The following is a 22,931-nucleotide window of genomic DNA, read 5'->3' on the forward strand; positions in this document are numbered from 1 at the left end:
CACATTGAACTGCTCTCCCGACGCTAACGAGCAAGTTGCCGCAGTGGCGCTGATGAGGCGGCGCGATGGTGGAGGCTCCTGGCGACTGCAACATAACTATAAGCAGCACTGTATGGCGGTTTCTTTTTTCGATTTAGAAAAAGCTTATGATACAACGTGGAGACACGGAATTTTACTAGACCTCGCAAGCCTGGGAATTCGTGGGAAAATGCTCAATTTCCTTGCCGATTTCATGACATATCGAAGATTCCAAGTACGTTTGGGCTCACAAACATTCGTCCAGGAAAATGGTGTACAGCAAGGTTGTATCCTCAGCACCACTCTTTTCATAGTCAAAACGAACTCAATCAACAAGACCATATCACCCATAATAATGCACTCCGTATATGTCGACGATCTTCTAAATCGCCTGTCGTGTCTCCAGTCTTTCATCCTGTGAGAGACAACTCCAAATTACAATCAATAAGCTTACGAAATGGGCCAACCAAAATGGTTTTGACATATTTTAGCCGCGAAAGAGCACATACACAAAGCAAAGAAACATAAAACTGACAGGACGGGCGGCACTTCCAACCGAATCAGACTGAGCGCAAACCCAAAAAGAAATATACAACATACACACATGCGCAGTCTCAACACAACCTTAGGCTATCTTTTCTGATCGATACAACGTCACCGACGTATCACTGATACACCTTTCTCCTTTCTTTCTTATGTAATAGGCTTCCATCAACTCACGCGCAGTTTGATACTTGCTTCTGCCTATAATCTTTATCTCTTTAAAACGTGGTTGACACTTGCAGGTTTTGCAATGCATAGGCAAATGTGCCACGCCGTCCTTCATTAAATTCAGTTCATGCTCCCTGGCTCGTTCATTAATACATCGCCCGGTCTGCCCGATGTAGGAGTTGCCACAAGAAAGGGGAATTTCATATACCACGCCTTTGGCACAATTCCCGTACGTCGTGCCATGTTTCTTGCCGCATCTCTTTCGGCTCGCCTCCAAAAAACTGCGGCTGTCCTCTTTACGCAAAAAAGAGGAATATTCCCTGACCCAGTTCTTAAACTAAACAACATCGAAATGGAGGTAAAGCAAGAATATAAATTTCTAGAAATTACATTTGACCGAAAACTTAACTTTCTGGCTCACATAAACACACTGAAAATCAAGGCAAACAGAGCACTCAACCTTCTAAGTCTTATCCCATAAGCACTCGGGTTACGATTGTCTATGCCTGCTGCGTATTTATCGTTCCGTTGTGCTGAGCATTTTAGATTACAGTTGCGTTGTTTGTTGCTCAGCACGAGATTCACACATAAGTCGTCTAGACCCTGTGCACAGTCTTGGTCTGCGTTTATCTAATGGCGCTTGCAGGACATCGCCCGTGCACAGTATCTACGTTGCACGGGTTGAAAGTTGGGCGAGTTGGTACGGGAACATCTTAAGAAAAAACTGCGCAGCAGGACGAGACACCAAGAAAGAACTGACGAAAACGAGCGCAGACTCACAACACAACTAGTTTATTGAAAACCGTGTCAACCTTAAAAAGCCGCAGCAAAGGTGATGTGTCAGAAACAACGAAAGAAACACGTCAATCCGCGTAGCCAATAAACAACACCGGTCACAGATTTCAAATTGACGATCACTGCCGCCTAGTCAATGATAGCACGTGGACCGCAGATAATCGAACTCCTTGTCGGACAAACTGATCAAAGGAAAGGGTGAAAGATGTGTCAGCGCTCCCTCTATCAGTTTGTCCGACAAGGAGTTCGATTATCTGCGGCCCACGTGCTATCATTGACTAGGCGGCAGTGATCGTCAATTTGAAATCTTTGACCGGTGTTGTTTATTGGCTACGCGGATTGACGTGTTTTTTTTTTGTTGTTGTTTCTGACACATCACCTTTGCTGCGGCTTTTTAAGGTTGACACGGTTTTCAATAAACTAGTTGTGAGTCTGCGCTCGTTTTCGTCAGTTCTTTCTTCGTGTCTCGTCTTGCTGCGCAGTTTTTTCTTAAGAGGTCTGTACGTAGACTGCAACGAGCCTCCATTGTGTGATCGACGAGCATTACTAACCATGTCCTATGTTTTAAGAATAAGGTCATCACCTGAACGCATCTGCTACGACATTGCCGCAAAGTTTAAGTCACGCTTACACTACAAAAACAAACCAAACCTAATCAAGCCACTTACGTTTTCAAGAGTGTTGCCGCGCGTATGTCATCCCTAAAGAGGCACTAAATGTCGCAAAAAAAACGACCAAGACTACCGCCATGGTTCAACATGGCGCAGCTCTGCTATTTGTCATTAAGCCATCTAAAGAAAAGACACCCCATCAGAACACCTCATACAAGAATTTCGTGCACTTCAGGATAAATATAGGGATTACGCCGAATTTTACACAGATGGCTCGAAAACAAAAAACCATGTGGGTATTGGGATCGTGACTGGGGAAAGTGCCCTTAGTGTGAGAGTACCTCAGTGTATTTCCATTTTTACAGCTGAACTTTACGGCTTATATGAAGCGGTTCGGAAAATCATTGCTGGCAAATACAAGAAAGCAATCATATACAAGGACTCGTTAAGTGCACTGAAAGCCCTGCATGTCAAGTCCGAGTGTGAGCCATTACTTGGCAACATTTTAAACGTGGTGTTTTTTAATAGCGAAGGAATTTCTGTCCGTTTCTGCTGGGAACCAAGCCATGTTGGGTTACCGGGCTACGAAAAAGCAGATGAATACGCCTCTTTGGCAGTACCACAGAGCACTCACAGAAATAAAAATCCCGCTGAAAGACAGCCAAGGAACAATTAGTCAACCACTGTTAGGAAAATGGCAGCTACAGTGGGACTCATGCACATATAACAAGCTCCATCTGGTAAAGCCTGTACTTGGAGAATGGAAGGCCTGTCGTCACCAAGGACGCTTTGTTAAGGTTATTTTATGCAGACTCCGAATTGGGGCACACACACCTGACACACAACTTTCTACTCACAAAAAAAGAACAACCAACATTAGAAAAACGCCAACAACCGTTAACACGCATACACATCATAATCTCATGCCCCGACGTTGAAACGCAGAGACAAAAATACTTCAGCAAATTATACAAACAACACATACCTCTACATCCTACTCTGCTTCCAGGAGATCGTCCTCTAGTACAGTTGTCTGACGTGCTAAACTTTCTTAATGAAGGTGACTTTTAAAGCAAGCTCTAAAACTGCAACTTTATCACTGCCCATTATTTCATATCTTGTGACTGGCGCAGCATAGCCTAAGCTGCTTTTGTGCCCCAAAGACCGAATTAACTAACTTTGTTTACATTTAAAACGGTTAATGAAAGAAGCTGTCTAAACACACGTTTTCAATTATAACACAAATAACTGCACAATATCTAATACGCATGCAATCAATATTTCGCTGCTGAACTTTCCTGACATGTCTCATTAAAACTTCATTTCTTTGTCCTGCAACGTAAAAAAAAATTGTTGCTCCACAAATAGTGTACTCTATAACGCTAAAAATTATATACTTAATGAAATGGGTAGTTACTGGGCTTTTTGTTGACTTGGCGTCATAAGCAATGATCCGCTTTTAATAATTAACGAAAAATATCCGGTAAAGCAGTGCAACTTTCGGTAAAGGGCTAAATAAATTTACAACATTACAGCATTGAAGTGCTCACTCTGCCCTCTGAGGTCTCCGTGCTCTCTTCGGCAAGCGCTGACGCAATCAGCCGCGGCGGTGTTATGATCGGCCGTACTGTGTCCATGAGCTCGAAGAAAGGCCACGAGAGTTCATCTTCGTTCCCAACTGTAGTTGGCGGGTTCTTTTGATCCTGATGAGAAAGAAGGCACAAATAAAAAATCACGCCATATCCACGAAGTGAATGATGATTGAGGAGCTGGCTCGGAGATAATCGGGTGAACCGTGAATGCTCCGTGCAATTCCTCTGCTGTCATATAAAGACGTGACACGTTGTCATAGTAGCGATTGTGGCCAGGTTGTTGTCGAACCACAAGCGGTCGCACACCTTGCCGCTGTGGCCGAGCGTGTGGTCGAGGAAATCGCGCTTGAAGCGCGCGTCCGCGCCACCAACCTCAGGTAGCGACCGCTTTCGGCGTTTGGCCACTGCATCCCGCCCCTGTACCTCTCCTGCGGCCGCTTTCGCGCTGCTTCGGCTTCGCGGGCTTGTATCTCGGGGTCCGCACGACGCTCACGTCTCTCTGCGGCCTCGCGAGCTCTCACCACAGGGTCTTGGCGGCGAGCCCGCGTTGCTGCTGCCTTGTGAGCCCTCCGCTCCGCTGCCTTGTCTTCTTCGTTCATGTTATTAGTATCGAAGCGCACTGACTGACGACTGTCGAAAAAGAAAGGAGCATGCGCCGGCGTAGAGCGGGCGCCGCATGCTACAGTTGGTTATGCTATATGTGGTTTTGCCTGCGTTATTATCACCATGAAGGCGCTCGAAGAACAAGACGAAGAAGACTTCTCTTTCGCGCGAGCTGCCCCTGTAGCGGTCGCCTCTGGAACTAAGGTTACTCGTGCGGCGCGGACTGGCGAGCCAGCTCCTAAAAACGTAGCGCGACAAGTGCTTTCACAAATATCTATATAAACGCTGGTTGCGCTAAAACGAATCGTGGCACTGATCAAATCTGCTGATGTGAAAGCGCTAATTACCTTGTACTTCTTCAGCAGATTCAGCCACTTCCTTCGGCACTGTTCAGGCTGGCGTCATGAAGGCCGACATCTTCAATTATTTTTCTGTAAGTCCATAATATACCCAAGAAACTGAGACACCTCTGATGATAACTTCAGATTTTAGAACATACTTTTCGATATCTTGCCACGATTACAGCTGCCGCTTTGATATTTACAAAAAACGGACGCTGGTATTTGTTTGTACAGTCACGGTCGCTGGATAAAAAGCGCACGGGGACGGCCTGCCGCGTGCTCCAAAACCGGCGTGACAGGTCTAGTTTCCCGGACCGCCGCCGCGGCGCCACCGGGGGGGGGGGGGGTAGGGAAGAATTTCGCGGACGCCCGCGGGATCACATGGGCGGCGCGCTTGCAGCAGTTATGCTTGAGCGCGTGCGTCTTGATGTGACGCCCTAAATCTTCTGTTAAAATTCATATAGCGTGTACACGTATTACCGATCTTGCTTGCACATACCTGCAGCTCTTGTGAATTTTCAGTTTTGCAGTGCCCAAGATGCAACTTCGCGCACCGATTACTTTTCGCGGAAGAAGTAATCGTGTGCATTTTTTGCTATTGCCTTAGAAGACCACAACTAACTGACCTGGAGGCGCTACACCTTTCCTAATGTATCGAAATTCTTTATTTTGGCTCTGAAAATGTCGCTTCAGATTTAATCATTTCGTTTAGAAAAAGTGACCTCAAAAACTGCAGCGGCCACTGTTTATTTAGCACAAAATACGATAATTGTTTTTCCTTTCTCAAATATGTTTATTGTACACATACGATACAGTATCGCATGCAACAGCCACGAAATATTGCTTAGCATGTGTGCGACGGCCTCATAGAAGGAGATTCGAGCCACTTTGAAATTTCAGTGACTAACTTCAATACTGACTGGGCGAGCTGTTACGGAATAAGTATATTATGAAAATGGTGAAACGGAAAGAGTGGTGAAAAGGCTGAAACTCCCGCGAACACAACTGCTTGCACTCCTGCGCTTTTCAGAACTTCTGTCTGTATCCGTGACGTCGTTTTCATGATAATGTAACGAGTTCAACAGTTTCTCGACGGAGAAGATGGCTGCCCGAGCATCGACTCTGTCATTGCCGCCGTTAAATTGTCTGAGACAGCTGAAGAACGACTCCGCAGAATCACTGTTGAATCTCCGAGTCAGAACATACCGGGACCTGGGAATGATCGACGAGGCAGAAGGTTAAGTCAAATTACAAATGGCGCAGAAAGAAATTGAATGCTGATGCGAGGAAGACTTACCTATCATTATCCAGGAGGTATTCTATTACTGCCACTGTTGACCTAGTTGTCAGCAACGTCGCCTCGTAAGTCTCATTTGTGATCATCTGCTTTGAACGGCGCCGGAAAGCTGCAAATCTCCAATGTAGTTTATGAAGTCCACTTCCAGCCATGAAAGTCGTTCGTCGTCTGTCGCGTAGAGTGGCTCCTCCTGCTGACCGTGCGGCTTCAAACATGCAATGTCGTGCACTGCGTACCATTTAGCTACCATTTCCGTAAATAAAATAGCGGCGAGACAGTTTTGAAATTCTCCGGCGTAAGGATGGCACTTGGGGTTTTCTTGGAGGAATTTAAACGTGGCTATAACAACTTCCGAGAAGATTTGCTTCGCTCTTAGAACTTTCTGTTTTTCCAAGTTATTTGGCTCGACATGAGCACGGGTAAGGAATCTTACTGACTTCACTAGCAGCTGAGACTGTATTTCGAACAGCTTCTTCATGTAGACGCCGCCTTCGATTAGCTGATCCCCGTCTAACAGCTCTCTTTCCGGAAAATTGTTGCGGAGATTCTTGATCAGATGGTTCTGATCAAAAGAAAGGAAAAGTGGGTCACCTACACGCACTGGGTGGGGCACCACATGGGAAAGCGTGCCGTCCTCAGAAAGGCTCTTGAACAGCGAGACATTTGTTTGATGGTTGTCGGACACAACTCGCAAAACACGGAAACCCACTTCCTCAATAATTTTAATCACCTCCGCAGTCATGTTAGTGAGTTGCCCTCCCTTCAAACATCGAGTAAAATATTAGCCAACAGGTATGACAAAGGGGGTGGAAAGTCCTCTAAGGTTAAAGCACAGAAGGCGGTTTGGGACCCGAGGTGCTGCCATGGCATCTTGCTCTGAGCCAGGACCCATGTCGATAAGGCCAAATATTTTATCGACTTGACGGTCGTAGACGACCTTTTGTTGTATTGACATTTCGTCAATAATAAGGGAGCACATTCGCTCTTGCTCCACTACCAAGCCTTCTATTACCATACGCAGGCGTTCTTTAATAAGCGGGGCCATACCAACTTCGCCTGTTGAGTTACCCACGTACTTCTTTCTGCAACGTTGTGCGACAGGGTAGCTTGAAAAGAGCCCTCGACCGGACGTGGTCGTAGCCTTTGTTAGAGCAAGCCTTCCAGAGAACACACTCCCTAAGGATAGTCTCGCTATATGTCGGCTTCTTTGCATGAAAATTGCCTACTTGATTTTCAGTGAACAAAGCCGCTTTCTCACCTTGTTCGGCAGCCGCTAAGACGGTGCGAAACTGCTGGATTTCTTTGCTCTCATCGTAAGCTCTCAGACACTCGCGCGCTTCGTCATATCTGTCTTGGGAATGTTTGTAGCGCCTTTTTGAGGCGGAAATCTTGCTGTTGAGCCTATGAACAGTTTTCTTTGAGCTCGCCGTCATGCCGTAAATGTCTAGATCGGTTTGACATGCGACATCCAACAACAGGGTGTTCTGGCCGCTGGGCTAACTTGGCGTTTCAGTCGCGAGAACAGTGGAACCGCGAATAACGCAATCAGATTCATTTCCCGAGACGCAACCTCCACTATCAGTAGTCACAACCTTACTTGCTTCATCTGCCACTTTTGGAAACAGATCTTCTCTGGGATTTTTCCGACACCTTTGAGTACTGTCTTTCCTCATGTACGTGGGATAATCAGGAAAAACTGAAGGAACTGCGGTTGGAAGCAAGACCCTGTACTTAGTTGTCTTGCGGCAATCATCTTTAAAATGAAGGGAACATGCCAGTGATGAGTCGTTAGGCTCCCACTTGCTTGCTTTACCACAGGAACCTTGTCGTGAGGTGATGTGCAGCCACTGTGATCGTCGTCCTGCGTCTGACGGAAATTCGTGGTAGCGGTCCAGGATTCTTCGCATTACTCGTGCACCGCGGCGCACAGCAGTTGCGCGGCATGGTGCCACGTGGGCGATATTTTTCCGGGAGAATATCCTAGAGCGCGCATACAAGTTGGCGGCCGGCAGATATACAGTTGCACTGTGAAAACATAGTCGCCCGGCCACTGCCGGCTCTCAGTCTGTGCCGTCCTGTGTGGTTCGTCAGGTTCCCTATCTTTTGAACAGATCCAAGTGGCCAAGTGCGCGCCAAGGAGTAGCACAAAAAAGTGCTGCATCCCGTACCATCCAAGCATATGTCTACGTTTACACCACCACGGCTGGAAACGTTGTTGCATCCAGCGCCCGTGACACCACCTTCCCGTTTTGTCTTATCTCTCGTCTTTTTCCAATTCCCGCCTTTCAGCCCGCGGCACCTTTATCATTGGTTCCGGTTGTTTCCGAACGCTGTCGCCTTGCAGTGTCGTGCGTTGCCCCGTAATGCCATGTGGTACTGATGTTGGTTGCCGTGAAAAGCACGTTTCATTGAGAGAGTTGGGCTGTCTGCGGTCATTTGCGGAAGGGAACAGACTCAAGCTTACCTTAGCGAAACACGCGGAGACAAAAAAGTGCGGAAAAGCGGCTGGTGGGCGACGACAAGGGTTTATTTTAAACAAATATACATGGCAGCCAACACACGTTGAGAGCCACTCACAGGGACAAAGTAAGGCGGGTCGCTTTTGAAAGAGCTATGGTAGACAAGAAAAAAAGGGCGGGGGTCTACACGCTTTGCTTATGCTCGTCTCTGTTTACTTTTTTTCGCTATTCTTTATTATTGTATTGTTATGCGTCCAGCTTGTGAGCCAAACTTTTGCCTTCCCTGCCTACTTCCAGTCTGTACAGACCATAAAACCATTCGTTGTGGTCTTTTGATGTTAGCCGCTGTACAGGCAATGGCGAAACTTCGTTGCACACCAACATGCTTGTCTTCTGGCAGTCTCCGTCATCTGGTTCTGTCATCTATTGCTGTTTATTTTAACACGAAAGTGTTTTATGCCGGGGTCCACCAAGTACATCCGTCACGGATATGACGTTGATAAAATGGACGCCAACGGGTGAAAAAGAAAAAAACCAAGAAAAAGATACCCCGCTGGGAATCGAACCCACGACGTTGCGGCCGCGATGGAAAGCGCCCGACGCCCTACCCACTAAGCTAACTCGAAAGATGCAAGACATGGCGCGAACGCGCCTTATATCTTTCACACATTCTCTTTCGCGGCGGGCGGAGCGGGGCGGTGGCGCCGTCTGTGAGATGTGAAAATAAGTAATGCTTTACGATCGACACTTACTAGCGCTTACTCCGAGATTGTACGCGATGTCGGAGGTCATGGTTAAAGCGTCTCGATACCAGAGAGGTAGACTGGCCGCGCTGGCGTCGCCGAGACACCCTTCACGCAGTTACGTTCTTTGCCTTTGGCTTCTTGTTAGCGTGCGTCGGTGGCGTCGGCTCATCGGAGTAGTGCAGCTTCCACGTGCACCAACGGGATTTCTCCGCCGCCGACTGCTTCAATTGCGATAGCACCGACTAACAAAACTGCTGCAATACGCGTTGCAGAAAGGACGCGATTTCGACGGGCGAATGTCGTGCCTTGGTGGAGCGAGAGCAGCGCCTGCGAGACAGAAACCAGCGGGACGCACGCGTTTGCGGCTCAGGCTACGAACCTCTACCTCCCGTGTTGCTGAAACGCAGTGTGTGTTAGTGTATGCATGAGTACAGGCGTCGGCTACCCATTACTAAGACTAGAAAGCGCACACCGTGCCGTTTCTCTCCTTAATTGACGAAGCTTTGAAGAAGTGTATACCGGGTACCAGTGTTGATTATGAGCTTGTTGATATCATCCTTACGCGGGATTCACGATTCGCTGCGTCCAAATATATGTTCACACCGTCAGCTACCACAACGGTTTAATCATGATCATGGACGTTAGTCGTATATAGAGACATGCTGTCAGCATGGGTGCATCCACGTCAAACGGTGCTATAGCTGCCAAACACGAATAGACATTGTACAAGCTATCATATATCTCTACACAATAAGCACTACTTCTGTGAAGACACGTTTCACTTTCGTGTTATACCGATTCCTATGACGGAGGGATCAGCCATGTTTTTTTTTTCTGTTATGTATTGTCGACAAAGGCACCCGTGCTCGCTCCACCGAAGGCACATGTACTCGGTTGTCCTAGAGCAGCCGTGGTTATTGCGTGCTACTACGTGAATATGAAATCGTGGTTGTCACTTGACCGGGCAGTCTCGAAAAAAAAAAAAAACTGGGTAAGTGAATGTCACGCATGAATATATATAGCTTCAGTTGATCCCCGCCATTTCGTCGTTTTTTTTTCTTCAGTTAAAGAAGATTTGAGCTGTGGCCTAATATTGTCCGCTTCATTCTTCGATATATTAGTCACTCCAGTAATCGGCCTTATATATAGGGCTGACGCGCTGGAGTTTTGAGTACTGTGGCAGAGCCTGGTGGCGTGCGCCGAAGTTGGTTGGGTAGTCAAAAATGGACGCCGACTAGCGATACACAGTTCACACTTGCTTTGAGCGTTTTATTTAATTTTGCGCGTAGTTTTCAGACTCAAAAAGTGCTTAAAACGTACCCAGAAACTTGTCCGCTATGCCTGCAAAGCCTGACATGTTTGGCGAGCGATCCCTGCTTCAAGAAACCGTGCCGAAAGCAGGCGGACCAGGCGAGGGCTCTAATCAGCGCGCGGTCCCGAAGCGCGGTCGCCGCCGTTATTGTTGCGTGGTTAATTGCCACGAACATGAGGGTAAGGATCCTAATGTGCGGTTCTACTGGTTCCCCTGAAAGCCGTACGAAGTGGAGCGACGGAACCGCTGGATACGTGCCGTGCGACGCGTGAAGTGAGTACGCGAGAAAAATGCGGTCTGCTACGTAACGTGCTGATTACTCTTCGAGATATTCCCTGTGTGCAGTCCTGAAGGCTTTTGTAAACAATTCATCATTGTATTCAGCATCAATGAAAGCGAAGTTTCGTTTATTTTTTATGAAACATTGGCTGCTGCATTGCACTACCTACACTTAAATTTCCATTGTATTACTTCACTTTGTTTTTTTAATTACATAACTTCTTGCTTCCTTTTGTTTTTCATTGTTTACTTCAGTTGCCCTTTCTTGCTGTTTGTTTCGGTCAGAAATATTTACCGTGTGGGTGGTCGAACCATGGCAAACGTTTTCAAACGTAAAAAAAAAAACGACTAGCGTTATCTTTAAATTTGGCAGGGTTAACACGCCACGGTAAGTAAAATGAGGCGGAGGGGGCATTTCCGCTAAAAAAATCGCCTTTGTACAGCAATAAAAAAAAGCTCAAGCCATGAATTGATGCAGTGACCACAGGAGGAAGCAGTGTGGGCTCGTCTAGGTGCGGCGAAAATGTGGGAAGAAGCTCGTTATTTGTAGTGCGCCTCCTAACCCGCTAGTTCCTCGTTTTATTCCTGTACTGTGAGCCGTGCTCACTGTGGGGAGCAGAAAAGAGCGCCACTTTTAATTTCCGGACAATAACCCCGCCTCGCCACAAAACAAACATTGGGCGCCGTCGCTCCTCGACCGCCACCGCACGCTGACAGAATTTGACGAATTCCCTGGAAGCAAATGTTGAAAATTACGACCGGGCATGGTGCAAATGTGTGTTTGCGACTGAATGCGGCAGAAAACGGCACACGGCGCAAATGCGCTCATTCGGGCCGCCGGCGGCTAGCCTGCGTCACTGGACCTTTCTTGATTCCGTTTCGTCGTGTAATGCAAACCATTTCTGCTTTCTTAACAGCAATCCCTTAGTTTATGCACTGTCGCTAATCGCGCGAGCATGCCTCGTAGAACTTACCTCGAGTTCAACGTCGTATGAGATTCGCTGCACTTGCGAGTTGCAGCGCGCCGAAAAGGTCCCTTCAACATACTTCAGGAGAACTTCTTCTTGGCCTAGTTGGTATTGCTTGCTGTATGACATACTGTCGCTAGTAAAACACACACACACAAGAGAGACCATTTGTCGTCTTGTTCGCGTCTCTCTTGTGTGTTTTTTACTAGCGGCAGTATGTCATACAGCAGGTCCCTTCAATCTCCTACACATCGTAAACATACTTGGCGTTGACGAGCTTCTTGCCTTTACGCAGATTGCTTGGCCTGAACAACTCAGCCACGCCAGAAATTGGCCGAAATCCAAAGCGCAGCACAACCGACAGCAGCGGCTCCATTGCGCATCTGAGCTTACTGCTGCATGCGGCCGCCAGTCTGACTACTCGAAACCAACGAACTTATCGTAGGGGGCGCTTTTAAATGCGAAGCATTTCTTAGAGAACTTCTGCGACTTTGAGCGTATCTATCTATCTATCTATCTATCTAGCCGCCTACGACTTTGTGCTGTCCTGGTCGCTTGGTTAATCGAATGTGCACCAAAATTGGTATGGCGTTACATGACTGTATGACGAACATAAGTGACAAGTCATAACATGAAAATCATGACGCGCATGTCATGTACAGCATGATTTACGTGCCACGCTCATGGTGCCCTGGCGGCCGTTTCGCTAGCTTGATATACACCAAAATTGGTATCTGGCGACGTGACTGTGTAACGAACATAAATAACAAGAGTTTACATGAAAATCATGACACACATGTCATGTACAGCATGACTTACGTGCCGCGCTCATGGGGCGCTGGCGGCCGTCTCGCTAGCTTTATATACACCAAAATTTGTATCTTGCGACGTGACTGTGTAACGAACGTAAAAACACGAGTTAACCTGAAAATCATGACACGCATTTTCCTCAATGACATACAAGACGATGTATGCAGCTCTTTTGCTGGCTGCTTCGCATTACATCGATTCCCACAATGCGTGGGATCTGCCGGTTTTTTTAGCACTGCTTTCGCAGCGCCGCCTGGGCAGCCAGGCAGGCCTATATCAATTTGTTGACATTGCGCCGCTAAGAACTGTCAAGAAATTTGCAAGCCACTTCTAATGGACATATACTTCCGCAGCCTTTTCAACAATGTTACGAGGAGTGTGTCATTATATCTGTAGAATCCACTAGTATCAAGCGTCCGAAGCTTAATTACTTTTCGGCACAGTATATCCTGTATGAGAGATCATAAAAAAGATTCAAATGATGTTTTTACATATATTTTCTGTATATAAAGAACAAGAACGTGTGTTGTGGGATGTTTCAAATAAATAGTTGCCCAGCATTTCAGCAGAGAAAACTCAAATGTGGTGAAGCACTGTCACGGAAATCGAAATATGTTAAAATAACAAACGATGCATTCATTACGCACTCATAAGTATAACAACCACTTTTTCACACATTCAACGCCTTATAGTGTTGCTACGCGCATTGTGAAATATGCTTTCAGACGCAAAGCAAAAAGTTAGTCCTGGAAAAAAATGCCAGGAGCTCGGACGTACACGGAAATTCAAGTGGTTATTTAACCAGATTACGCGAACGGACTGAACTGACTGCATGATATGTCATGACTGCGATAGATGAGATAGAGAAAACCGCTTAGAATAACTGAGTGGCATCACTGTTGTGACAACCACCAACTAATTTGCTGCGGCTGCTGCCCCAACGGAGCCGCCGGCACCCGTTTCCCCGTCCCCGCCCCGTCACGCCGCAGCGGCCGCAACTGCAACTACGGCGGACACGCTCTTTCCCATAGCCGCCCGACGCGGCAGGCTGTACCGTGCGCTTTTTCATCCAGCGGCCGTGGTACGGTCATGAAATCTGAACAGTTTCACGAGCGAAACCGTCACAGAAACGCGGAAGAGCGCAACTGCCATATTCTTCCGAGACGGCCGCAATGAGCGAGCGTCGTTATATCAATAATCGTTGTCATGAGCAGTGACGTCATTCTGGTCATCTTCCAGTTATAAGCTCACTGGCACTTCAGTTTCGGTTTCGCTGATGCATTTCATTACTCTGTAATAACTAACAGAAGCCGCTTTTTGGAAATCTCAAAGCGGCAATGATTTCTCCACAAGAAGGACTTCAGTTTTCCTACTTGATCGTGTGTCTCTAGTAATTAAAAAGAAAATTAACCTAATATATTTAATTGCTACCGCAACTGATTGTCCAATTAAGATGTCGGCTGCAATAGAGAAAGTAATTATAAAGGCAACAAGAAATAACTTATCTTTTGCGGATTTTTCCGACGCTTCTTGAAACAAGTATCCATCCATACACCAGAGATAGCAGAAGATATGGAGGCGTGAGTGTCGCTGGAGCCAACGTTTCGACAAATGGCTTTCATCATTTGCTGCCTTGACGAAGACAAATTCACTTGTCTTCCTCAACTGGACTCCAACGGCGCCGCCGGTTCGAGGAAATCTCATCATATATACACATGACAGCAACAACTGTTGTGGTGCGACGACAACGTAACAGCCAGCCTTGTTTTGCAGCATTTCTTTTTCCTGTGAAAAGATGCTCCAATTCATGACGCCTAATTATGAGGCGCTTGGTCTGATCCTCGGTAACTGTGAAAGAGACAAACTATTCTTGCGTTGATGCACGCATGCAACCAGTATTTTAATTCGTACCTAATAAACGCAAAGGCTGAGGGGTGGGAGCGCTCACTTTGCCTGTACGTATACGCATACAAAGAAATTAGGAAGAGTTATCACGTGTCCAACGATACCGTTCCCTCCTCCCCAAACACACATTGCATACATGTCTTGAAAAGCCGCGCGCTTAATTTCTCGTCTCTCGCGTTGCGCAGCGCTTTATCAACACGAGAGAACCAACAAGCCAGTAAGGCACATCAGAAAACGTAGAACAGTGACGGAAAAAACTGTCGTCTTGCGCCATCATGCATATATATATTTGCATTGTCGAAAACCACGTACTACGAAGCCGTGTATTGCAACTTATGCAATTTTATATCGACTCGTGAACTGATAAACACCTCTCAGATATCAATCCTGCATCCAGACGCGTCATTTGAAGGTCACGCATTTATTTCCGCTTGTATTACCGGGCTTTCATCGTGTTATTACACTTCAAGCAGTTTTCCGCACCGGACAGACATTTTATTGTTGCTGCCTAGAATGCTGAAAACGTTCACAACACTCTCGCTACGCTTTAAGAACAACTAAAGCAATTTATGGGAAGTCTACGCGTTAGGCATGGTCTAAAATGCAATAAAAATACTTGCATTTAAACACAGGCGCCTCAGTAGGAAAACAGAGCTGCGAAGAAGAGGCAGGCGAACTTCCCGCGTCACCAGCCATTTTGTTTAGACAGCAAAGTAGCCTGCATCGTATTTGTCTCCGATGCAGTCTTCGCGAAGCTGTCAATTTTGCCGGCTACGCGAGAATTGGAATGGGACTTAAGATGGCCGCTGTCCACTTAGCTGTCTGTTTTGCCGTCTACGGTGAGTACTGGAACACACCCTCAGTTTTCACAGAGCACCGGCGCTGAGAAGGACTTGGCCAAACATGGCCGCGTTTTCGGAAGATTTCTGTTTCGGTCGTACAATTGTACAAAACCATCAATTCGGGAGACCTGACAGGTATGAATGCGCACTCCTAGTTCTTGTTGAAGCTCTTCTCATATTCTGTCTTGATGCCTGGTAAAACATTTTCACACGCTCAACAATAGTGCAAAGAAATTATGAAGATAACGTTTCCATTCAAGCTTGCTGTGCCGCTAGTGAAGACAGTGTTGCGACTGCATGCATAACCACCGCATATGTTTCTTTTAAACAAGGTTATACGTTGTTGGGAAACATGCCATAGTACCGCAGAAAAGAAAGAAGCCCTAGTTCCGGCCGATGGTCGCTTGTGTTAACCTTCTTCTGCGATGTCCGTACATCGTAGCACTTGTGTACGACGACATCTTGCAAGGCTGTCTGGCTGCTCTCTGCATTCCTTGGTCGTTGCTTTCTATGCGGATGGCATGCGTTTTAGTGCTCCTAATACGAAGTCGTCGATGCCGTGCAATGAATGAGATGTGCTGGCTGCCGTTTACTCAACTTACATACCGTGAGCAGTTTACCTGTCCTATGGTGTAAAAAGACACAAGTCAGATGGGTTTTTTTGAGCACTACTTTTGTTTTGTAGAGTTCAGCTTTTTCGTGGTACATTTCGCCTCTAAAAGCTTTTACTAGCGTTCTTTTGTCAAGACATCCAGGTACCTGTACGCAGGTCGGTGGGAAAGAGGCTCAAGCACTTCCAAGATTTTCCCCGCAGGGGCGTCTGCGCAAGCAGGCGTTTGGTGTGTAGCGACACCACGGACCCGAGCTAACGGGGGGGTTTCGACCCCCTCCCACGCCTTGCCGTGCTTGGCGCTGCCGTGTCTGGGGAAAATCGGATCCTGGGGGTTGAGCCGACGCCGGGTGAATTTAGGCCCCCCGGCAGAGGCAACACACCCCTTTGGCCCCGGCTTCACGTAGACGGCACCCCTGGGCTGACCCACCGAGGGAAAATCGGCAGTCGCCTTTTCCTGTCTCTCTCTCTCGCACGTCTTCGTCTTTCTCTCCAACTTTTAGCCTTTCCTGTCCTCTCCTGTCTTCGTTACTTCCGTTTTCATTGGCGGCGAGGGTTAACCTTGTGTATGTGCCCTCTCTCGGGCACATTATATTTGGTTATAGTAGCTGTGTACAGCTGGCGTAGACATACTTTATAGCAATATAAGTGTTGTCGCGTCCCCATGTTGGGCTCCATGGTGGGCGGCTAGCATGGCTGCCGAAACTATACATAATCTATGACCTCAACCTCATTTCCTCCACTGAATGATCGTCGTCTCACAAAGAGAGGGCGCACCGAAGAGACTTTGAATGCATTTTTCAAACCCACAGAAAATTTTCCACGCTTCCCCGTAATCCACTGCGAAACACTCGAAAAGAACGCAGGAACGATCTCCCCTTTTCTTGTATCGAAATGCCTCACCGACACCTCGGTCAAGGCTATAAGGCTACAAGAATGGCTAGTGGGGACCTTCTTCTGTAAGTGCATAGTAAGACCCAGTACGAAAAACTTTCAAAACTTGACTTTTTTGTAAGCACCCCTGTCTCACTTACACCACACCGATCCCTCAACAGCTCTCGAGGTGTATTGTCTGACCAAGACCTGCTAGACTTGACTGAGTGTGAGCTCCTTGAGGGCTGGAATGAACTTCATGTAACACACGTACAGCGAATTAAAATCAGACGTGACGACAAAGAAATCCCGACAAAACACACCTGATTATCACATTTTCCACAAGCACCCTTCCAGAATATCTTGAAACAGGCTAAAAAGAGAACTTTCTCTAGCTGGTAGAGTAAAAAAATGTGTCCCCAATGTACCCCCCTGTTGCTCGGGTCTTGACTTCCGCACGCGGGTAGGGCCGAAGCCCTCCTTTGTTGAAGAAAGATCCCTTGTACGAAAGCCAAGTAGCTAAGTGACGCTTAAGTGACTCTCATTTGTTGTGACAAGGTGTTTATGTACTGAGGAAAAAACCCATTGGGTGAAAAAAAGGTGTTTAAAATTTGTATCGACACTGCTGACCTTTAGTAATAATTAACACACCGAAATGTTAAAATCAACGATCAATAAAAGGAGGGTTAGTTTAACCAGCCGACCGCAGACGCTTAAAACAATAATGCTTCCTAGCAGTGTGCGGATGGAAAGCCATCCCACGTCTCGTTTAGTCAGGCCGAGGCATTCGCCAGCCTTGATCGTCTCCCGGCAGAGCATTGATCTGGCTCCAAACGCCATACCAAAAATGGAGACGTTCTTGCCACGGTATAGGTGCTTCAAGCTGGCGTACTTAGCCCTTTTAGCCGCACACATCTGTATCAGGATGCCTTCGTTGGCGTCCCAGGTCACGGCAAAGTCAACAATAGTGACCTCATTTCCCTCCGTCACCACCAGGTCAGGTTTGAGCCGCACTTGGCCGCTCGTGACGTGTAACTTTTCCATGTGCACTATTGCCTCTGGCTGCCGCTCCGTCCTCGGGAGGTGCACACTCGGGCACTCTTGGAGGATGTGAAAGGCGGTTTCCGGCTTAGTGCCACAACGCCGACATTGCTGCGCACCTGGATCGGTGGCATGCTTATTGGACAGTGTTCTGGTGGGATACAAGTTTGTGCGAAGTCTCAGTGCCTTTATGCAGTCACCATCTTTGAGTTGCTTTCAATCATACGCCAAACATGAATTTGCAGTGAACTAGGCTTTTTGTGCAAAAAGGTCTCTGTTTGTGTACCGCTCCGTTTGCCGCTTCACCAGGCAATCGACCCCTTCTTGAGTGCAGCCTTCACATGGGCTGCTTCGGTTAGGTCGGTTGTCGTCCCAAACGTTTGTGCGATGCGCTCCCGACTGGCGCCCAGAATGTCCGTGAACAGCTCGTCCACGAATCCATCGCCAAGACTGACTAATCGTGTGAGCGCCTTGTAATGGGTGACAAGGGCTACCCTTTGCAGTTGAAGCATCCCCAGCCCACCACACCGGCTAGGCATCCAAATGTGACTGTTGGGAATGCCCATTGGTAGGTGTAGCGCAGTCAATTGTTTTCGACATCAACTTGTCTAGGCGACCCGCCTCAGCGTATACTTGTAAGGAGTTCGAGGCACCGTAAAGATACGCTGGCTGGACAAGCTGCCGCCAACAGTGCACCTTTTGAAACGGTTTAAGCTTGGCGCTGCCAATCAGCTCTAGAAGCCTATTGGCCTTTTCCGACTGTATAGTAGGTGCCTTGTTTATGTAGAAATGTGGGCCAAGATATTTGATGGGCTGATCCCTCGCAGCGGGTTGAACCTCAGTGCCAGCCACAGGCATCGGCTCAATGGAATAGTCAAATCCTTTTGAGCCGTGATTTGGGCGCCACCCGAAGTACTGCGAAGTACCCGAAGTAATTGCCAAACCGACGTTTGAGAGATACATTTCCACTTAACCTGTGAGAGTACGAAGACCCTCGTACGTATCAGAGACGAGGACTAGGTTGTCTGCAAATGCCATTGCGGACATATGAGACTCCCCAAGTTTCACCCACAACATCGAGCCATTCAGTCTCTGAAGTAACGGGTCCAACACACAGTTGAACAAGTATGGCGAGACTGGATCCCCCTGCTTAATCCCGCGCCTTACAGGCACTCTTTGGCCATCGGTGCGCCCATTGCACCAAAACGTTGTGGTGCAGTGCCGGTACATGTCTTCTAAAATGTACCGAATACGCTCAGGCAACCCCCCCCCCCCCGCTCAGTTAAGGCCATAAAGAGAGCGTCATGCGAGACCGAGTCAAATGCCTTCTTGACATCGAGACTTAGTGCATAGAAGGGCCTACGCCTCTTCTTTAAGGTCCTCATGAGCGCCTGCAAAACCAGGATGTTAGATGATGTGGATTTGTCGTCTTGGAAACCCGCCTGATATTTGTGGAAGGTGTTCTGTTGAGTCAGACGATTTAAAGCATCTTCGCGTAGACGCGATACAGAGCAGGAGAGACGGTGATAGGACGCAAGTCGCCCGGTCCTGAGGGATTCGCACATTTGGGGATAAAAACAGTTCTCGCTAGCTTCATCTCAATTGGAATGAACCCAAATGCTAACCAATTGTAAAAAATGTGGAGTAGTATTCCCGCGGGGATTTTCTTAAGATCAGAAGTTTTAAGACCGTCGGGTCCAGCGGCGGACTTGCCCGGAAAGGAGTACAACGCCCTTGCCACATTACGTTCAATAAACGGGCACTGAGACACCTCAGCTCGGGCCGCACCATCCAAACTCTCTTGTACAGCAGTGGACGGTGCCCCGAAAATTTGGTTGGACATCTCGTGAAGGTCATAAAGCGGACACCCCGCAGGCGACCCCCCAAGCAGAAGAGAGTCCCCGAGGGCCGCTGGGCCAAGGCTGTAAAGACGCTGGTGCTCAACATACATTGCCTTGCGTCGAGCCTTTCGTGATAAGGCAGAGAGGTCGGCGGTTGGTCTCACAGGGCGCTGTTTAGGAGGGGAGCGCTTTATTCGGTAAAAGTCAAGTAGAAAATTAATGTCTTGCATAGAGCCTACTGTAAAAGCTGACACGAGTCCCTCGTCAGCTATCCCCGCCTGTGTCAGGGAGAGACGAGTAGCTTCTATGTTAAGAGTAAGTGGCTCCAGTTCCATTACATTATCGAACCGGCGCCTCGGCGGCGGGTTAACAGTACACGTTTTCGCCAATTCGAGAGCGTCTTTATAGCGTGCAGTGTGATGCACCTGAGATATCGCCTGAAGCGTTCTCGTGCGGAATTGCTTAGCGAGATCCTCGTTAATTCGCCTACTCCCCGGAAGACTGGCCTCAACCATTGCCAGTGCAGCAATGTCGGCATCAGTCCAGCGACAGTGACAATAGGTGGGAAGTGGGAGTTGTGAGCTAACTGGCAGCTCGGCCGCATCGCATTCATCTTCACTTACATGTAGCGCTTCCAATGCTAACTTATAGCGCGCTGTCCTTCGAATATGTTCAATTGCGGCTTCAGTTCGCAAAGTAAACTGGTTTGCGAGCGTCCTTAACACAGCGGTTCCACGAGGAAGACGAATCTCAGCAGCAGCTAACGCGGCGATTTCATTCTCGGTCCATCTACCCTGGCTTGTCGGGTGATAAGGGTCGCTTGTTGTGTCCTGTGTTGTGTCGTCTGATTCGTGCGGTAGATTCCCATGACTAGTAATTGGTGTGTGCGAATTACTCTGCATAGCAACCGCAGAAGCAGCATTCTGCGGTATTGGAGACGCAACATCCAGGGATACCGGTACGTCGAGTTGCACATGAGGAGCACTGCCACTAGCGACTGACCCATCCCCTTGACTATGAGAGCCTGCGTTATTCTGGGCTGCTGAAGAAGAGGAATCGCTACCTGAGAGAACCCTTGCAACATCATTCGGTGTGTCAGAAGAGGAGGGAACTTGTGTTCTGTGGGTTTTGCGTTTAACACACTTCGAGTAGTGAGAGGAAATTTTCTGTGACAAATTGTATTCCCTTGCACATGACAGACAGCGCCACAAAAGTTGTATTGTATGCGCATTGGAATAGTGTTCCTCGAGTTTGATTCGAGATGTTACTCGAGTCTCACACACATGGCAGATGAGCGAGTTGTCTCGAAACGCAGTGGACCTGCCAGTGACAAAGTCCCTTAGAAAAGTTGCCATCTCAAAGACCCAATAAAATACAGTAAAACCTCGGTGATACGATCACGGCTCGTACGATTTTCGGGGTGATAAGAATTTTTCTGTGGTCCCGGCCAAGGCCCACTAGCCTGTAATGTATTGGAGTACGGTTGTTGCGAACCGATGTGCACCCCACGACGTTTGATACGAACGTACGCTAGCGCACAGGTACGAAGAGGTGCTGCCCGCGCTGTAGCGGAAGACGCGACAGTCACGCGCGGGCATGCGCGCTGCGCGACCATCAGCGGTGCGTCGTTGCCTCCAACATAGTGCGCGCGATTCTTGGAGGCTTTTAGGCGCCTTCGCGTTTAGATTACAGATGACGTTGACGTCGCGCTTTTTTTCCGACTTGTTGACGCGTGCTCCTGTGTTCGAGGCATCAGTGTCTTTGTACTGTGTTAACACGTGCCTGCCACGTCGATGCAAGCCATGTCCCCGCAATCAGCCGTTCTATGAAACAAGACTGAAGCTTGGGCTGCGGGTCCGTCATGAGGTCCCACTAAAGGTGGACGAATACGCCAAGAGACGAAGCGGACGGTCTTGGCGAAGGAGCTTGGCCCCTATCATGTGCAAAGCGTTTCTTAAGTCACTTTCGCCGCAGTACTCTGCTGTCATGCAGAAAAGCGTAGTAAGATTAGGAAGCGGCTACTAGCGGTCACGTGGCACAACACATCTGGTTCATTAATTACACACGCGCGCATGCACCGTATATTTACGAGTACAAGTATGATCGTTGACGTCTAAAAGCTCTACTGGCAATTATTCAGAGCTGTTCATGACGTCGCTACGGCCCTGAGAAACACTAAACCAAAACGTATACCAACTTGATTTTGTCGCATGTACTAATTTTCCATGTTTTCTGGTGATACGAATTTCGGATGATACGAATATTTTTTGTATCCTCGCGAGATTCGTATCACCGAGTTTTTACTGTACACGCGTCAACCGGAGCGACCGCACCCACCGGAGCAAAAAAAATGGGGGTGGCCCGGTATCGAAGGAAGCTACTATTCCTAACACCTGAAACCGACAGAATGGAGGCTACGCAACCCGACAACAAGCATGCCACAAATGAAAGAGGGGGGGATCCTCCGGCAAGTCAGAGCGCCTGGCACAACCAGGGCGTTGTTGAGTCCGGCAACAACGAACCGCTTTGGGCCCAGGCCCCTTCCTTGTAACCAAGGGCACTACTTAGGAGGAGGTGTAGTGAACCTCTTCGGTGCAAGCACCCTTCTGCAGTGCAGGCACTACTTTGGTTGGAGGGGGGGAGTAGTGGAACCCCTTTGGAGCAAGCTCCCTACCACCCAAAGGTGGGCACTGCTTTGGGTGAGGTAAGTAGTGAACCTCTTCGGTGCAAACACCCTTCTGCAATCGAATGCGGGCGCTACTGTGTGGTTGGAGGAGTAGTGGCCTCCAAGGAGCAAACTCCGTTCTTCGTTCAGAGCGGTCACTACCACTTTTAGGTGGTGTGCACCTCTAACCTCTAACCCCTGCGACCTGTCAGGGTAAACCCCAGTGCCAAAGCGTGTGGGCGAGCACAGCTCAAGCCCACTAGCAGGAAACCTGCCTCGGAAGGACCCTTCTAGTAAGGAGGCGCAGTGGGGATGACCTCTCCTCACTAGCTGAGCGCTAGTTTTCGAGCTCCTCAACCCACCACTCGCGGTGCCACCCGCTATGTCCCAACGTGGGGCGGAGCGGAGAGCGCAAATGGCTCAATCCACCACTCGCGGATAGGCCGCTATGTCACAAAAACTACGCAACACCAAGTGCCACTCGCGGAAGAACCGCTAAATTGTCTCATCCAACTGCAAAGCAGTATCGTCGCGGAGAGTTGGATCCTCCTTGGATATATTTGGCCAGAGGTCCTAAAATTTAAATTGTACAGGAATTTCACTCCGGCTTTT

At 48.2% G+C, this 22,931-nt stretch overlaps 1 pseudogene; it reads right to left on the reverse strand.

Annotated features, from left to right (window-relative positions):
* Positions 1-15,440: 15,440 nt before the first annotated feature.
* The window catches only part of LOC125757809 (uncharacterized), a 32,648-nt pseudogene continuing 25,157 nt past the window's right edge, over positions 15,441-22,931 (reverse strand).

Source organism: Rhipicephalus sanguineus, chromosome 3 (assembly GCF_013339695.2).
Source record: "Rhipicephalus sanguineus isolate Rsan-2018 chromosome 3, BIME_Rsan_1.4, whole genome shotgun sequence".
In the NCBI taxonomy this organism is placed as follows: Eukaryota; Metazoa; Arthropoda; class Arachnida; order Ixodida; family Ixodidae; genus Rhipicephalus; species Rhipicephalus sanguineus.